The 19453-nt window shown below is 41.4% G+C and overlaps 1 long non-coding RNA gene across 8 annotated transcripts in view; it reads left to right on the top strand.

The window, feature by feature from the left end:
- The window catches only part of LOC129533256 (uncharacterized), an 81237-nt gene that overhangs the window by 26991 nt on the left and 34793 nt on the right, over positions 1-19453 (top strand). For 7 of the 8 annotated variants that reach the window (XR_008679340.2, XR_008679341.2, XR_008679334.2 and 4 more), the window contains one exon: positions 10726-15099. This is a non-coding gene — a long non-coding RNA (uncharacterized lncRNA). Of the gene's footprint in view, positions 1-10725; positions 15166-19453 lie in introns of those variants that run through there. The other variant, XR_010133518.1, reaches the window with a different exon arrangement.

The following is a 19453-nucleotide window of genomic DNA, read 5'->3' as shown; positions in this document are numbered from 1 at the left end:
CCTCTCTTACACTGAGATAACAGTTGCCCTTCTCCAGGTGCAGTGAGGACCAATTTAGATAATGCTATGCCACCATTTTGAGAATTGCAAAGTATTTATCAAACTTAAAGTAGTTTTGTTTGGCAAAATGCTGCTAGGTGCATTGGAGACATGAAATGCATGCATTATGGCCACTCTAAAATATTTAACTTTGGCATCATTGTCTAGGACAGTATAATATACTCCTTGGAATTTTAATTAGTAGATAATCATAGCAGCTATCTTTTAGTGAGCACCTGTGAAGCATTAGTCTAAACTCTTTAAATACCTTATATCATTTGATGTTCACAGGAACATAATGAGAGAGGGTATTGTTATAATCAGCTTTATTTCATAGTAGGGTATAGGGACTCAAAGAGTTTAAGTAGGCCAGGCGCAGTGGCTCTTGCCTATAATCCTAGTACTTTGTGAGGCCGAGGTGAGTGGATCACTTGAGGCCAGGAGTTCAAGACCAGCCTGGCCAACATGGTGAAACCCCGTCTCTACTAAAAATAAAAAAAAGAATTAGCTGGGCGTGGCGGCAGACACCTGTAATCCCAGCTACTCGGGAGGCTGAGGCAAGAGAATCACTTGAACCCAGGAGGCGGAGGTTGTAGTGAGCCAAGATCATGCCACTGCACTCCATCCTGGGTGACAGAGCAAGACTCTTGTCTCAAAAAAAAACAAAAGTTTAACTTCCTCAATCCCAGTTACAATAGTATTAAGTAGCAGAATTTGGGATTGAATCCAGGCAATCAAATTGACATGCCACGACATTCTCTTGTAGATAAACCATGGTGTGTGCAGGTACACAAGCAATAAAATACATGTTGACTGACTGAATGGACATATATAGATGCCTATTTTTCAAGTAGTCAGAGTATTACCAAGTTCTCGTGGCATATATTATTATTTTCTAAATGAGGAAAGGAAAAAGAAACTTTCCCACCATTAATAACTGTCATCATTGAGAAATGAGCTTCCAAGAGCACAGTTTTTTGTTTTCTTTTCTTTACTCTTTTTTTTTTTTTTCTTTTTTCAAGACAGACACTCGCTGTGTTGCCCAGGCTGGAGTGCAGAGGTGTGATCTTGGCTCACTGCAACCTCCATCTCCCGGGTTCAAGCGATTCTCCTGACTCAGCCTCCCAAGTAGCTGGGATTACGGGTGCCTGCCACCATGCCCAGCTGATTTTTGTATTTTTAGTAGAGATGGGGTTTCACCATGTTGGCCAGGCTGGTCTTGAACTCCTGACCTCGGGTGATCCGCCCTTCTCAGCCTCTCAAATTGCTGAGATTACAGGCACGAGCCACCGTACCCGGCTTCTCCCCGGCTTCTCTTCTTTTCTTTTCTCTGTTCTCTTCTCTTTTCTTCTTTTCTCTTTTTTGTATTCTTTTCTTTGAGACAGAGTCTTGTTCTGTCACCCAGGATGGACTGCAGTGGTGCAATCTCAGCTGACTGCAACCTCTGCCGCCTGGGTTCAAGTGATTTTCATGCTTCAGCCCCCCGAGTAGCTGGTATTACAGGCCCACACCACCGTGCCCAGCTAATTTTTGTATTTTTAGTAGACACAGAATTGTGCTATGTTGGCCAGGCTGATCTTGAACTCCTGGCCTCAAGCAATTTACCCGCTTGGCCTCCCAAAGTGCCTGGCCAAGAGCAGAGTTTTCTAGATAGACAATGAACTCTTAGAAGACTAAATTATAAATTATAAACTTTTAATTTACTTTGATAAAAATTTCCTAAAATATATTACAAAGAAACTTTTGAGGGTCAATAGAGGTGGATAGCTATTTGATGCCCCCTCCAGGAACTAAATTTCTTTGTCTCCTAAACTATAGTCTCTGCTTTCCAAGTATCTGTTACTCACTGCACCTGCTTCTAATACATGGTACTGTGATATATCTCTACTGTTTTCCTCTTCTTTTTTTCTCTCTTTGTTCTTGCATCACAGATCATTTATATCCTCTTTTCTCTACACTTTCATTTGAAAATCTGGCTTTTTACAGACAGAATCCAATTTTTTATTTATCAAAGTAAGTAATCACAATGAATTGAAAGTGTTCCTGGTATTTATTTTCCTTTCACTCAGTTTTCTTCTTGCTCCTTGCCCGGGACTTGTCTCATTAGAAACAAATACCTTTTAGGGGGTCTAAATCCTATTTAGACTAAAGTGGGCCACCAGCACTTCCTGATAATCCTTCCACATTTCTGTAATCAATTTGCTATCCCATTCTCTCAAAGGACACCTTATCATTTCTCCTCAAACCTGCAACATCTTTTCACTTCAGCTGATGCTTGTATCTCTAATTTTACTGAAAAAAATAGAAGCAATACAAAGGTATCTGCCTAATCTTCCATCACAGAATGCACCAATTTGCCTGTGTCCATACCCATACATACTCTCTCTTTGCTCTCCTGTATTCTGGGGTATTCCTTTTTAAGATCTTGGAAATCACTAATTTTTTCTTCAACTATATCAAAATTCAAATCTTCAAATACATTCACACTCCAGCTTACAAATTTCTAATAATTTCTTTTGTATTTTATTTTTGCTTCTTTTTATTTCATAATTCCTTGTTCCTTTTAGTAGAACTTAGGCTTTTATGTCTTTGAACCACTCATTCATATTTACATTAAAAGCTTTTCAAATGGCCAGGTGTGGTGGCTCACACCTGTAATCCCGGCAATTTGGGAGGCTGAGGCAGGTGGATAGCCTGAGGTCAGGAGTTAGAGACAAGCCTGGCCAACATGGCAAAACCCTGTCTTTACTAAAAAATACAAAAATTAGCCTGGTGTGGTGGCACACACCTGCAATCCCAGCTACTAGGGAGGCTGAGGCAGGAGAATCACTTGAACTCAGGAGGCAGAGGTTGCAGTGATGTCACCACTGCACTCCAGCCTGGCCAACAGAATGGGACTCTGTCTCAAAAAAGAGAAGAGGTTCTTCCAAGATGGCCAAATAGGAACAGCTCCAGTCTGCAGCTCCCAGTGAGATCAATACAGAAGGTGGGTGATTTCTGCATTACCAACTGAGGTACCCAGCTTATCTCACTGGGACTTGTTAGACAGTGGGCGCAGCCCACGGAGGGTCAGCCAAAGCAGAGTTGGGCATTGCCTCACCCAGGAAGTGCAAGGGGTCGGGGAACTCCCTCGCCTAGCCAAGGGAAGCTGTGAGGGGCTGTGCCAAGGGGAACGGTGCACTCCAGCCGAGATACCATGCTTTTCCCAGGGTCTTCGCAACCCACAGACCAGGAGATTCCCTCTGTTGCCTACGCCACCAGGGCCCTGGGTTTCAAGCACAAACCAGGCAGGCATTTGGGCATTCACCAAGCTAGCTGCAGGAGTTTTTTTTGTTGTTGTTTGTTTTTTTTAAACCCAAGTGGCACCTGGAACACCAGCGAGACAGGACTGTTCACTCCCCTGGAAAGGGGGCTGAAGCCAGGGAGCCAAATGGTCTGGCTCAGCGGATCCCACTCCCACGGAGTGCAGCAAGCTAAGATCCACTGGCTTGAAATTCTTGCTGCCAGCACAGTAGTCTGAAGTGGACCTGGTGTGGGGAGGGGCATCTGCCATTACTGAGGCTTGAGTAGGCGGTTTTCCCCTCACAGTATAAACAAAGCCACTGGGAAGTTCAAACTGGGCAGAGCCCACCACAGCTCGGCAAAGCCCCTGTAGCCAGACTGCCTCTCTAGATTCCTGCTCTCCAGGCAGGGTATCTGAAAGAAAGGCTGCAGCCCCAGTCAGGGGCTTATAGATAAAACTCCCATCTCCCTAGAACAGAGCACCTGGGGGAAGGGGCGACTGTGGGCACAGCTACAGCAGACTTAAACTTTCCTGCCTGCCAGCTCTGAAGAAAGCAGTGGATCTCCCAGCACAGTGCTCGAGCTCTGCTAAGGGACAGACTGCTTCCTCAAGTGGGACCCTGACCCCTGTGCCTCCTGACTGGGAGACACCTCCCAACAGGGGTCGACAGATACAGGAGACACATACAGGAGAGCTCCAGCTGGCATCTGGTGGGTGCCCCTGTGGGATGAAGCTTTTAGAGGAAGGAACAGGCAGCAATCTTTGCTGTTCTGCAGCCTCCGCTGGTGATACCCAGGCAAACAGGGTCTGTAGTGGACCTCCAGCAATCTCCAGCAGACCTGCAGCAGAGGGTCCTGACTGTTAGAAGGAAAACTAACAAATAGAAATGAATAGCATCAACATAAATTAAAAGGACGTCCACACAGAAACCCCATCTGAAGGTCACCAACATCAAAGACCAAAGGTAGATAAATACACGAAGATGAGGATAAACCAGCCAAAAAGGCTGAAAATTCCAAAAACCAGAATGCCTCTTCTCCAAAGGATCACAACTCCTCACCAGCAAGGGAACAAAACTGGACAGAGAATGAGTGTGACCAACTGACACAAGTAGGCTTCAGAAGGTGGGTAATAACAAACTCCTCCGAGCTAAAGGAACATGTTCTAACCCAATAAAGGAAGCTAAGAACCTTGAAAAAAATTTAGAGGAATTGCTAGCTAGAATAACCAGTTTAGAGAAGAACATAAATGACCTGATGGAGCTGAAAAACACAGCATGAGAACTTTGTGAAGCATACACAAGTATCAATAGCCGAATAAATCAAGTGGAAGAAAGGATATCAGAGATTGAAGATCAAATTAATGAAATAAAGTGTGAAGACAAGATTAGAGAAAAAAGAATGAAAAGGAATTAACAAAGCCTTCAAGAAATATGGGACTATATGAAAAGACCAAGCCTACATTTGATTGGTTTACCTGAAAGTGATGGGGAGAATGGAACCAAGTTGGAAAACACTCTTCAGGATATTATCCAAGTGAATGTCCCCAATCTAGCAAGACAGGCCAACATTCAAATTCAGAATATACAGAGAACACCGCAAAGATACCCCTTGAGAAGAACTCCCATGACACATAATTGTCAGATTCACCAAGCTTGAAATGAGGGAAAAACTGTTGAGGGCAGCCAGAGAGAAAAGTCAGGTTACTCACAAAGGGAAGCCCATCAGACTAACAGTGGATTTACCCACAGAAACCCTACAAGCCAGAGGAGAGTGGGGGCCAATATTCAACATTCTTAAAGAAAAGAATTTTCAATCCAGAATTTCATATCCAGCCAAACTAAGCTACATAAGTGAAGGAGAAATAAAATCCTTTACAGACAAGCAAATGCTGAGAGATTTTGTCACCACCAGGCCTACCTTACAAGAACTCCTGAAGGAAGCACTAAATATGGAACAGAAAAACCAGGACCAGCCACTGCAAAAACTTACCAAATTCTAAAGACCACCAACACTATGAAGAAACTGCATCAACAAACAGGCAAAATAACCAGCTAGCATCATAATGACAGGATCAAATTGGCACATAACAATATTAACCTTAAATGTAAATGGGCTAAATGCCCCAATTAAAAGACACACACTGGCAAATTGGATCAAGAGTCAAGACCCATCAGTGTGCTGTAATCAGTAGACCCATCTCCCATGCAAAGACACACATAGGCTCAAAATAAGGGGATGGAAGAAGATCTACCAAGCAAATAGAAAGCAAAAAAGATCAGGAGTTGCAATCCTAGTCTCTGATAAAACAGACTTTAAAGCAACAAAGATCAGAAAAGACAAAGAAGGGCATGACATAATAGTAAAGGCATCAATGCAACAAGAAGAGCTAACTATCCTAAATATATATGCACCCAATACAGGAGCACCCAGATTAATAAAGCAAGTCCTTAGAGACCTACAAAGAGACTTAGACTCCCACACAATAATAGTGGGGGACTTTAACACCCCACTGTCAATATTAGATAAAAGAGACAGAAAATTAACAAGGATATTCAGGACTTGAACTCAGCTCTGGACCAAGCAGACCTAATAGACCATCTACAGAACCCTCCACCCCAAATCAACAGACTATACATTCTTCTCAGCACCACATCTCACTTATTCTAAAATTGACCATATAATTGGAAGTAAAACACTCCTCAGCAAATGCAAAAGAACAGAATTCATAACAAACAGTCTCTCAGACGACAGTGCAATCAAATTAGAACTCAGGATTAAGAATCTCACTCAAGTGGCCGGGCACGGTGGCTCATGCCTGTAATCCCAGCACTTTGGGAGGCTGAGGCGGGCAGATCACGAGTTCAGGAGATCGAGACCATCGTGGCCAACATGGTGAAACCCCATCTCTATTAAAATACAAAAAATTAGCCAGGCGTGGTGGTACATGCCTGTAGTCCCAGCTACTCAGGGGGCTGAGGCAGTGGAATCGCTTGAACCCAGGAGGCAGAGGTTGCAGTGAGCCGAGATCGCACCACTGCACTCCAGCTTAGCGACAGAGCAAGATTCTGCCTCAAAAAAAAAAAGAATCTCACTCAAAACCTCACAACTACCTGGAAACTGAACAACCTGCTCCTGAATGACTACTGGGTAAATAACAAAATTAAGGCAGAAATAAATAAGTTATTTGAAACCAATGAGTTATTTGAAACAAAAAAGTTATTTGAAACCAATGAGAACAAAAAAACAATGTACCAGAATCTCTGGGACACATTTAAAGCAGTGTTTAAAGGGAAGTTTATAGCACTAAATGCCCACAGGAGAAAGTAGGAAAGGTCTAAAATCGACACCCTAACATCACAATTAAAAGAACTAGAGAAGCAAGAGCAAACAAATTCAAAAGATAGCAGAAGACAAGAAATAACTAAGATCACAGCAGAACTGAAGAAGATAGAGACGCGAAAAACCCTTCAAAAAAATCAATGAATCCAGGAGCTGGTGTTTCAAAAAGATTAACAAAATAGGCTGCTAGCAAGACTAATTAAGAAGAAATGAGAGAAGAATCAAATAGACACAATAACAAATGAAAAAGGGGAGATCACCACTGATCCTACAGAGATACGAACTACCATCAGAAAATACTATAAACACCTCTATGCAAATAAACTAGAAAATCTAGAAGAAATGGATAAATTCCTGGACACGTACACCATCCCCAGACTAAACCAGGAAGAAGCTGAATCCCTGAATAGACCAATAAGAAGTTCTGAAATTGAGGCAGTAATTAATAGTCTACCAAGTAAAAAAGGCCCAGGACCAGACAAATTCACAGCCAAATTCTACCAGAGGTACAAAGAGGAGCTGGTACCATTCCTTCTGAAACTATTCCAAACAATAGAAAAAGAGGGACTCCTCCCTAACTCATTTTATGAGGCCAGCGTCATCCTAATACCAAAACCTGGCAGAGACACAGTTACAATCATCTGATCGTTGACAAACCTGACAGAAATAAGCAAGGGGGAAAGGATAGCCTATTTAATAAATGGTGTTGGGAAAACTGGCTAGTCATATGCAGAAAACTGAAACTGGACCCCTTCCTTATACCTTACACAAAAATTAACTGAAGACGGTTTAAAGGCTTAAATGTAAGACCTGAAACCACAAAAACCCTAGAAGAAAACCTAGACAATACCATTCAGGATGTAGGCATGGGCAAGGACTTCATGACTAAAACACCAAGAGCAATGGCAAAAATAAAGCCTAAATTGACAAATGGGATCTAATTAAACTAAAGAGCTTCTGCACAACAAAAGAAACTATCATCAGAGTGAATAGGCAACCTACAGAATGGGAGAAAATTTTTGCAATCTATCCATCTGACAAAGGGCTAATATCCAGAATCCACAAAAAACTTACACAAATGTACAAGAAAAAAACAACCCCATCAAAATTGGGTGAAGGATATGAACAGACACTTCTGAAAAGAAGACATTTATGCGGCCAACAAACATGAAAAAAAGCTCATCATAGGCTGTGCATGGTGGCTCACACCTGTAATCCTATCACTTTGGGAGGCCAAGGCAGTCAGATCACCTGAGGTTGGGAGTTCAAGACCAACCTGACCAACATGGAGAAACCCCATCTCTACTAAAAATACAAAATTAGCTGGGCGTGGTGGCACATGCCTGTTATGCCAGCTACTTGGGAGGCTGAGGCAAGAGAATTGCTTGAACCCAGGAGGTGGAGGTTGTGGTGAGCCAAGATCGCGTTATTGCACTCCAGCCTAGGCAACAAGAGCAAAACTCCATCTACGGGGGAAAAAAAAAAAAGCTCATCATCACTGATCATTAGAGAAATGCAAATCAAAACCACAATGAGATACCATCTCATGCCAGTTAGAATGGCAATCATTAAAAAGTCAGGAAACAACAGATGCTGGAGAGGATGTGGAGAAATAGGAACACTTTTACACTGTTGGTGGGAGTGTAAATTAGTTCAATCATTGTGGAAGACAGTGTGGCCAGTTTTCAAGGATCTAGAACCAGAAATACCATTTGACCCAGCAATCCAATTACAAGGTATATACCCAAAGGATTATAAATCATTCTACTATAAAGATACATGCACACGTATATTTATTGCAGCACTGTTCACAATAGCGAAGACTTGGAACCAACCCAAATGCCCATCAATGATAGACTGGATAAAGAAAATGTGGCACATATACACCATGGAATACTATGCAGTCGTAAAAAGGATGAGTTCACGTCCTTTGCAGGGACATGGATGAAGCTGGAAACCCTCATTCTCAGCAAACTAACACAGGAACAGAAAACCAAACACCACATGTCCTCACTCATAAGTGGGAGTTGAACAATGAGAACACATGGACACAGGGAGGGGAATGTCACACACCGGGGCCTGTCAGGGAGTAGGGGGCCAAGGGAGGGATAGCATTAGGAGAAATACCTGGCTGGTTGCAGTGGCTCATGCCTGTAACCCCAACACTTTGGGTGGCCAAGGTGGACGGATCACCTGAGGTCAAGAGTTCAAGACCAGCCTGAACAACATGGCAAAACCCCGTCTCTACTAAAAATACAAAAATTAGCCCAGCATGGTGGCAGGAGCCTGTAATCCCAGCTATGTGAGAGACTGACATGGGAGAATCGCTGGAACCCAGGAGGCAGAGGTTGCAGTGAGCCGAGATTGCACCACTGCACTCCAGCCTGGGCAACAAGAGCAAAACTCCATCTCAAAAAAGAAAGAAAGAAAAAAAGAAATACCTAATGTAGATGACGGGTTGATGGGTGCAGCAAACTACCATGGCATGTGTTTACCTATGTAACAAACCTGCACGTTCTGCACATGTATCCCAGAACTTAAAGTATAATAATAATTTTTTTAAAAAAGATTATCAAGCTGCTTCAGAGGTAAAATTAATTTTTATCTACAGGTAATTCACATTCTAATTATTGATTTTGTTGACTTTCTTGCTGAGCATTAGACCTACCCATGTTTTTTGGAATTTGGATTTTCAGGCTCATATTGAAACATTTGGAAGCTTTTCACATTTTTTTCTGCCCTTCCCCCATGCCTTAACCATGAACTCATTCTGTCAGCAGACCTTCAATCAGAAACCAAATCCAACTGTTCCAGCTTGAAATTTTGTCTACAAGGTGATATTGAGGATTCCATAGGTCTAGTCATAGAGCAATTAGGTATTTTGACTCAATTTTTAATTGTGAGATTGTATCTATGCACCCCCTTCTCCTTAGGTCCACAGCTTCCTAAAAGCCACATCTCCAAATACAAGTCATGCAGAGTTTTAATATTTTTTCAGAGCCAGGCATGGTGGCACACATCTGTAGTCCCCACTATTCAGGAGGCTGAGGCAGGAGGATCACTTGAGGCCAAAAGTTCAAGGCTGCAGTGAGCCATGATTGAACCTGTGAATAGCTTTACACTCCAGCCTGGGTGACATAGTGAAACCCATCTCTAAAAAATAGATAAATAAATGTAATTTTTTCCAGCCTCACTCCTGAGAATAGAAGAGTTTTCAAGCTGTAAAACTGGATTCAGTTTCTCATGGAGCAAGTTTAGTGTCCTCTGCCCCTCAGGAGCTGAAATCCTAACCAGTACTTGATGCTTTCTGGATTTTCCATAAACTTTGTGACTTCAGTCTAGCCACTTTGACATTTTTGTTCTATTTTCATTTAGGAGATGTTTGTCTTATTTTTTATCCTAGACTTATCTTTTTTTTACATTTGATCTATTTTTGTCATGTATTTGGAGCAAAATGCGTTATCGAAGCTTAAACTCAGTGAGCCGTCTTGCCTATAAGTTGTGCCCCCATACTCTGCTTTCTCTGTCATTTACATCAAATGCTGATTTCATTTGTGCTTTGTATTTTGTCTCCCCCATCTTCTTGAGGACTTTACTCCTACAATTATTCCCCTTTCCCTGAGTCATTCATTTCTTCTCTCCTAAACCACTCCCATTATTATACTAATAGGTTGAAATATTATTCTTTTTATAAAATGAAACAAAATTCTTCTGAGATTTTACATTCTCCTCCAGCTACTTCCCATTTTTCTGTTCCTCTGCTCTTCTTTCTATCAAAACTCCTGAAAGAGTTCTCTATACTGTATTCACTGTCTTCACTTTCTCACTCCTCATTCTTCCCTCAACTCACAGTCATTCATCTTTGAGTCTCCATTACAAAGGCAGTGCTTTGCTCATGTTAAGTTTTAGTTGCCAAGTGTGCATCCAAGCACAGTAAGTGGTCTTGAGGCTTGGAGAAGAGTGCAGGGCTGGAAATATGAATATGGGACTCTTTGATATATTGATGTTATGGCAGAAACTACCAGGTACTTAACAAATATTCTTTTTCCTCTTCCCCCTTAGAACTTCACATTTAGGCTGGGAGCAGTGGCTCACACCTGTAATCGCAACACTTTGGGATACCGAGGTGGGAGGATCACGAGATCAAGAGATTGAGACCATCCTGGCCAACATGGTGAAACCCCGTCTCAACTAAAAATACAAAAATCAGCTGGATGTGGTGGTGCGTGCCTGTAGTCCCAGACTTGAGAATATAAGCCACGTGCTAAGATGATGGAACAGAAAATCAGAAGCAGCCTGAGTTTCTGATGACCTTGTGAATATGCCATATCAGCTGTGGATGGCCTCCTTCTGACTCCTAATATGGAAGAGAATGAACTATTTTGTGTCAAAGCTGCTGTAATTGCATCTTTGTTATCAGCAGTTGAGCAAAATTGCTTAGGGAACAGATGATATTTAAAGTCATGGAACTGGATGAGATCACTTGGGAAGTGAATGGAGGTAGAGGAGAGTAGAGGACCATGCCAGAGCCTATGGAATTCTAGCATGCTAATGTTCAGGAAGAGGAAGAGGATACAGAAAGAGATCAGCCATGAAGGATCAACTAAGTAACAGGACAACCAGCCTCTGTGGTGTCTTGGAAGCAAGTGAAGAAAATGTTTGCCAAATGCTGCCCATAAGCCAAATTGGAGGAGAACTGAGAAGCGGCCATTGGATTTAGCAACATGGAGGTCACTGGTTACCCTGATGAGAGCAAGTTCAGGGACAGGTGGGGAAAAGCCTGATTTGAATGGGTATAAGAGACTGGAAGAAGAAGACAGAAAGTATAAGCAACTTTTTCAAGTAATTTTTGCTGCAGAGGAAGGCAGAGACACAGGGCAGTAGCTGGAGAAGTAGGCTCAAAAGAAGTTGTATTGGCTGGGCATGGTGGCTCACACCTGTAATCCAGCAGTTTGAGAGGCCGAGGTGGACAGATCACTTGAGGTCAAGAGTTCGAGACCAGGTCAACATGGCAAAACCTTGTCTTTGCTAAAAATACAAAAATTAGCTGGGCATGATGGCATGCACCTGTAGTCCCAGCTACTTAGGAGGCTAAGGCAGGAGAATTGCCTGAACCCAGGAGGCAAAGATTGCAGTGAGCCAAGGTCACACCACTACACTCTAGTCTGGGCAACAGAGTGACACTCTGTCTCAAAAAAAAAAAAAAAAAAAGTCATATTTGTTTAAGATTAGAAAAACAATAGTATATTTGATGCTTGTAGGAATGATCTAATTTAATAATGCACAAATGAGAAGGTAGAATTGTTGGTGTGATATCTTTGTTTAAGTCAAGTTGCTCCCGGAGTTTCACTCAAATAATCACTTTATTATGTTTCCATAACTAACTACCACATAGCTAACTTTTCCTGGTTCTTTTTCATTTGTGTAATTTTTTTAAAAATCAATGCAATGAATTAAAATGGCATAAATATAGAAAAGAATTTTAAAGAGAATGCTTGATTCTAAAAAACAAATATATTCTAATTTAATCTTATTTATATTACATCATTTAGATTCTAAGTGCTTCAGATACTTAGATTCTGAGTGCTTCAAATATCTCCAATTTATTAGGAGAAAGTATAGATTGAAGAAAAAAAGAACAAAAAAGTACAGTAATTTTGTCTTTTATACATTTGTATCTAAGGATAAGAACTTTAATCTACAATGTATGAGGCATGATGTGGGGGTTATCTTTCCTGTCCATCCAGGAATTTATAACAAAAACAAATACGTACGATTTTAAAATAACATTACTTGCTTCAAAAAGTGTTTAAAGTGTTAGTCAATATTAAATCAGGACAGACATGAATACAATGTGAATGTTGAGCCTTAGTGTTTATAATGTTCTATAGAAACTGGAACTGTATAAAGACCAGAGGGTGGATTCTTTAACATGATACCTATAGGCTCTCCGGGAAGGAACTATGGTGACCCCTGCTGGGAGGATGAAGCTCTCCATATAGGGCCAGGCTTAGAGTAAATGAGAAGGTCACAAATTAGAAAACTTAAGAACATGAGGATTTAACATGAGGAAGGAAAAAGAATACCAGATAAAGTGATCACGCATGGACAGGCTGAAGTAGCTGGTCTTCAGTAAAAATCAGAGCAAGGGCAGGATGAAGAGTCATAGCATGAAAAGAAAGAACTGTAACAGATGATACACAGGATGTGTAAATTAAAATGGAGGTTTGGGCTCCAGACCCCTTTTAAAGGGGATCTTTGAATGCTGTAAGTGTTCCCAAACCCTACATAGGTCAAAACTCCCTGCTAGAAGAAGGCAATATTCTCTCAGATGTGCAAGTGGTCAATCTTGATACACAAAAACTCTTGAGAGATTCATCATAATTTCAGAGAAACACTGGGATTTTAAAAAAAGTCTGGAGAGAGAGGAGGAGATGGCAAAGGGAAAGATGAGTTTTTTCCAGGGGCCGTCAGTGTCCCTTTGCACCACAGTTTAGAAATTGCTGCTCCAAGTTATTTTAATTATTTCCTGTCTCACTTCAGACAATTATATTTAATAGATGAAGGTGAAAGTGAAGAGATAGATTAGTATCAGAAGATTAAAGCCTTATTGATAGATGAGGTTGTTAGCCCTTGGTTTATAAGCCAGAGAACTAATGGATGACTTCTAGAGGATCCACAAACCTGGGGAAAAATATACTTTTTTTGCACGTCTTCCCCAATATTTAAAACTATAGTTGGGGGAGAAAAACTTTTTGTATAACATATTTTTATGAAAGCATTGTTTCATAATAAATAAGTAAAAAGCAGTATGCAAAATTACAGTTTGGTACATTATTGGTGTCATTGGCCTGTTATGATATTTACCAGGCCATTCTTTGACATGAATTGAAAATGAAACATATTATGATTATGAACGTCTGTTTATACCTTAATATCAGTTTAGGCTAGGATATATCACCAAAAAAAAAGAATCCCTCTCTTTTTTTTTTGAGACCGAGTCTCGCTCTGTCGCCCAGGCTGGAGTGCAGTGGCGCAATCTCAGCTCACTGCACCCGCCTCCAGGTTCAAGCGATTCTCCTGCCTCAGGCTCCCCAGTAGCTGGGACTACAGGTGCCCACCACCACGCCTGGATAATTTTTTTTATTTTTAGTAGAGATGGGGTTTCACCGTGTTAGTTAGGATGGTCTCAATCTCCTGACCTCATGATCACCCGCCTTGGCCTCTCAAAGTGCTGGGATTACAGGCATGAGCTACCGTGCCCAGCAAAAATCTCGCTTTTTTTTTCTTTTTTTTTTCTTTTTTTTTCTTGAGACGGAGCCTCACTCTGTCGCCCAGGTTGGAGTGCAGTGGCACAATCTCGGCTCACTGCAAGCTCCGCCTTCCGGGTTCACGCCATTCTCCTGCCTCAGCCTCCCAAGTAGCTGGGACTACAGGCGCCTGCCACCATGCCCGGCTAATTTTTTGTATTTTTAGTAGAGACGGGGTTTCACCGTGTTAGCCAGGATGGTCTCGATCTCCTTACCTCGTGATCTGTCTGCCTCGGCCTCCCAAAGTGCTGGGATTACAGGCGTGAGTCACCGCGCCTGGCCAAGAATCTCTCTTTATCTCTGTCTGCCCCCTTGGATTTTGCTTGCATTGTGGAACATATTACCTATGGAAGCAGGAACCGAACAAAGCCGAAGTGATCCCTTACATCCTGAAAATACACTCTTTTGCCTTAGTAAAAGGGTCAATTGGAAAGCATTAAAAACTTGGATTTTCTCCAACACAAAGATGTATTGTCTTGAGTCATCCTGCAAGATCGCTTGCTGCACGACTAAATAAAAGACCTTGCTGAAGCAAAATGTCCTGGAAATGGTTATGCTGATTTGTAATTTGAAGGAAAATTTAAAAAGTAAAACAATGCTTCTGTCAAATCTTCTCATCCATTCCAGAATCACTAAAATCTATTCCAATATTTTGAAGCAGATCATGAAGGAATCGCTATTTCTCTTCATCGTGAAAGTATTGACATCTGTTGGCAGAGCCAGGTCCAGTTCCCATGTTATCTGCACAAGCACAGCATCAAATGAGGATTTCTATTTTGGGAGCACTTTTAGAAAGTTCAAAGGCCTCCTATGGTGTTGAAATTGTAAAAACTTTATTGGCCAAACAAAATTTCCACTCAAAGAAACATTGATACTATGCATGCTTGGAGAACTAGCAATGAGATTCATTCCATTCTAGATTGTCTTGCATTAGTGTCAAAGGTAAATCCCAAATAAAATTTTGCTTGCAACCACAAAGTCATCAACCTGTTTAGCTTCAGAGCCTTGCATTTCTGTCTTTTCAAGAAGTTTTCTTAGAAAAGCAGATTATGAAGTTTTCTTTTGCTATATGGAAATTCATCAGCTGTCTGGAAGTTAAGCCTAATAGAACTTAATTGAACTTGGGGTAAGTAACTCTTTGATAACTTCTACTTAGTCTTAAGATTGCAGATTAAACAATGTTTTCTTATTGGTTAAGTCTCCATTATTTTTTCTCACAGGACAATATACCTTTTCTCCACAGCAACTTTACATGTGTGTTTATGACTGTTTGATTAATATCTGTCTTCCCCATTAGACTGAGGGCTCAGTGAGGCCAGGCACTGATTCTATTTTAGCTGATCATTGTATCTCTGGCACACAGCACAATGCTGAGCACATAGTGGGTGCTCAGTAAATACTTAGAAATATATGAATGAATGAACAGAAGAACGAACAGCAAGGAAGAGATTTTTTCATAGTCTTCCAGATATATGTGGCCATTTGAACAACTAAAAAATGCAGATGCCCCTATTATAAGGTTTTATCTAAATTAAGCTAATTCCTACAATAATCCTATCAAATAGGTACTATTTTACTCACTGATGAAGAAACAGGCAAGTCACTTGCTTAAATTACCATGGTTAGCAAGTGGGTGGAGCAAAGCTTTTAACCTTGGTAGTCTAAATTTGGAGCCCATACTCCTAACTACAGGTCTCATACTCACCATTATGGAGTTGTTGGAAAACCGCACTTTGGAGGAAGTACCTCTCTGGATGTGAATATTCGAGGTAAGCAACTGTAGAAACTTTCCAGATCTGGGGGAAATTCTTCTGGCAGCTAGAGTCTGTAGTGGCCATCTCTCTGCGGGAAGAAACTGCAGCACTTGGAAACACTGCAAAATTCTGCTCAAAATACCATCTAGACAGTGCCAGTAACAAAGATGTTCTCAATGATCCGGGGGAAAAAAAAAAGGCACAAATAGAATCCAACTCATAAACTGTTTGAGAATTCTGGTATTTTTTGATACAATCCTTACTTGAAAAAGCAAGCAAGCAATGGGAATTTTGATTCCATCTGCAATACTCACCCTTGAAGTCAGAGATTTCATAACTTTCTATCACTAGTGTTAGAGTTGACATCTGTGGAATGTCAAAGTTGAAAAAGTTGGCATGTTAACCTGCCAGTGACCGCTCCAAAAGTTGTTCTTATTGAAGTTAAAAAAAAAAAAAAAATCCATGTACTTTTGGAATGTCCTTGTTAACAGAAATATCCTATTGAATTTCTTTTTTTTTTAATTTTAAATACACAATTTGGATTTATTTTTTAAGTTGTTACATATTGGCCACTTTTTTTTCCGAGAATATAAGTGAAAAAATCAAATTCATTATTTACTAAAATATTATCTGTCTCTGAGGAGGCAAAATATTGTACATAAATTTGTGTGAGTACTTACATGCACATCTTAAAATCTGTGACCCCAAAGGAATTGAGAACCACCAATCTCTCTCTCTTTTTTTTTTGTTTGTTTGTTTGTTTGTTTTTGTTCTTTTGAGACAGAGTCTTGGTCTGTCACCCAGGATGGAGGGCAGTGGTGCCATCTCAGCTCACTGCAACCTCCACCTCCCGGATTCAAGCGATTCTCCAGTCTCAGCCTCCCAAGTAGCTGGGACCACCATGCCTGGCTAAGTTTTTGGCATTTTGAGTAGAGACGGGGTTTCACCATGTTGCCCAGGCTGGTCTCGAACTCCTGGCCTCAAGTGATCTGCCTGCTTTGGCCTCCCAAAGTGCTGGGATTACAGGCATAAGCCATTGCACCAGGCCTTCTTCTTTTTTTTTTTTTTTTTTTTGTATAACAAATAGAATTTATTTCTCACAGTTCTGGATGCTGGGAAGTCCAAGGTCAAGGTGCCAGGAGGTTCTGTGTCTGGTGAAGTCAGCTCCCTGCTTCATAGGTGGTGCTCTGTTGTTGCATACTCACATGGTGGGAGGAAGACAGGCAAGAGGACCTGACTAGTTCTCTCTACCCCCAAGGTCACTAATGAGAGCTCCACCCTCATGACCTAATCAGCTTCTACAGGCCCTCTATACCTAATTCCATTGCACTGGGTATTTGAGTTTCAACATGAATTTTGAGGGGGACATAAGCTTTCAAACCATAGCGCCTCCCTAATGAATAAGTTTCTTGTGTGTATTTTATTTTTTCTTCCAGTGCAAGTATTTCTGTTTCTATGAGCTCTCTAAATAGTGATTCAGGGACTCAGATTTCATCCATCTTTGACCTTTTCATCTTCAACATATGATTCCTAACATCATAATAGTAAAGTTTGCCTTCGTTCCAGCCAATTTAAAGAGGAAAAGAGCATGGATGATCAAACATGCAGTTTTTCATGAGCCGAGCTTGAAAGAGGGATAAACCCTTTATACTCAGCTCCCATTGGTCAATTCAGTCTCAATATGTCACCTACATACAAGGGGATGGGAAATGTGGCTCCTGGATGAGTGTTCGCTTCCTAGAATAATCTTACATTAGGAAAGTATAGAAAGAAAATTTTGAGAACCACTAGTCTCTAGATTGAAACCATGTATTATGACTTTCTAGATCAGAAGTGAGTAGTTTAAGGCATTAATGTATAAGGAGAACAGGGTATTGTTGGAAGTCTGTACATGGATATTCTGTGTATGCTTCTCCAGACCCACTATCTATTCTTTCTGGCTCTTCTTTGAACCTCTGGTGACTGAGCTGTGCAGAATGCATCATGGATCCCCTGTCTTCTGGCTTCCAGTTGGTTCCAGAAGTCAACAGGCAGGAGCAGAGGCCTGGTTAGCTTCCTGCAGGTCTACAGTATGGCAATTGTTGTGTGCCCCCGCTAAGACCCTACTTTTGTCTGGCACATTCAGTCTCTGCCAGCTTCCAATTGCCAATCCCTCATATTGCCCCCTTAGCCCTTAGATTTATTTGACTCATGGTTCTGCAGACTGGGAAGTCCAAAAGCATGGTGCTCTAGCGTCTGCCAAGGGTCACCCCACAGTGGAAGGCAGAATGACAAGGAAGCATACAAGGCAGAGAGAAAATCAAGCCAAACTCATCTGTTTATCAGGAGACCACTCCCAAGATAATGGCATTAATCTTTCACCTCTTAGAGGCCCCACTTCTGAATACTGTTACAAAGGCAATTAAGTTTCCAACACATGAAATTTTGGGGGATACATTAAAACCATAACATAGGCCTATGTCAAAATGCATCTAAATGGAGGTTCCATTCCAAGATGGTCGAATAGGAACACCTCCGGTCTGCAGCTCCCAACACGATTGATGCAGAAGACAGGTGATTTCTACATTTCCAACTGTGCTCTGAAGAGAGCAGTGGTTCTCCCAGCATGGACTTTGAGGTCTGAGAACAGACAGACTGTCCCCAAGTGGGTCCTTGAACCCCGTGTAGCCTAACTGGGAGACACTTTACAGTAGGGGCCAATGGGCACCTCATACAGACAGGTGCCCTTCTGGGACAAAGCTTCCAGAGGAAATATCAGGCAGCAATATTTGCTGTTCTACAATATTTGCCGTTCTGCAGCCTCTGCTGGTGACACCCAGGCAAACAGAGTCTGGAGTGGACCTCCAGCAAACTCCAGCAGACCTGCAGCTGAGGGACCTGACTGGTAGAAGGGAAACTAACAAACAGAAAGGAATAGCATCAACATCAACAAAAAGGACATCCACACCAAAACCCCATCTGTAGGTCACCAACATCAAAGACCAAAGGTAGATAAAACCACAAAGATGGGGAGAAACCAGAGCAGAAAAGCTGAAAATTCTAAAAACCAGAGCCTCTTCTCCTCCAAAAGAGCACAGCTCCTCGCCAGCAATGGAACAAAGCTGGATGGAGAATGACTTTGACGAGTGGACAGAAGTAGGCTTCAGAAGGTCAGTAATTACAAACTTCTCCAAGCTAAAGGAGCATGTTCTAACCCATTACAAGGAAGCTAAAAACCTTGAAAAAAGGTTAGATGAATGGCTAACTAAAATAAACCGTGTAGAGAAGACCTTAAATGACCTGATGGAGCTGAAAACCATGACACGAGAACTTTGTGATGCATGCACAAGCTTCAATAGCCGATTTGATCAAATGGAAGAAAGGGTATCAGTGATTGAAGATCAAATGAATGAAATAAAGTGAGAAGACAAGGTTAGAGAAAAAAGAGTAAAAAGAAATGAACAAAGCCTCTGAGAAATATGGGACTATATGAAAAGACCAAATCTACATTTGATTGGTGTACCTGAAAGTGCTGGGGAGAATGGAACCAAGTTGGAAAACACTCTTCAGGATATTATCCAGGAGAACTTCCCCAACCTAGCAAGGCAGGCCAACATTCAAATTCAGGAAATACAGAGGAACATCACAAAGATACTCCTTGAGAAGAACAACCCCAAGACACATAATTGTCAGATTCACCAAAGTTGAAATGAAGGAAAAAATTTTAAGGGCAGCCAGAGAGAAAGG

The sequence above is a fragment of the Gorilla gorilla genome, chromosome 3 (assembly GCF_029281585.2).
Source record: "Gorilla gorilla gorilla isolate KB3781 chromosome 3, NHGRI_mGorGor1-v2.1_pri, whole genome shotgun sequence".
NCBI classification, from domain to species: Eukaryota; Metazoa; Chordata; class Mammalia; order Primates; family Hominidae; genus Gorilla; species Gorilla gorilla.
This window is presented reverse-complemented; position numbering and strand designations above follow the sequence as displayed.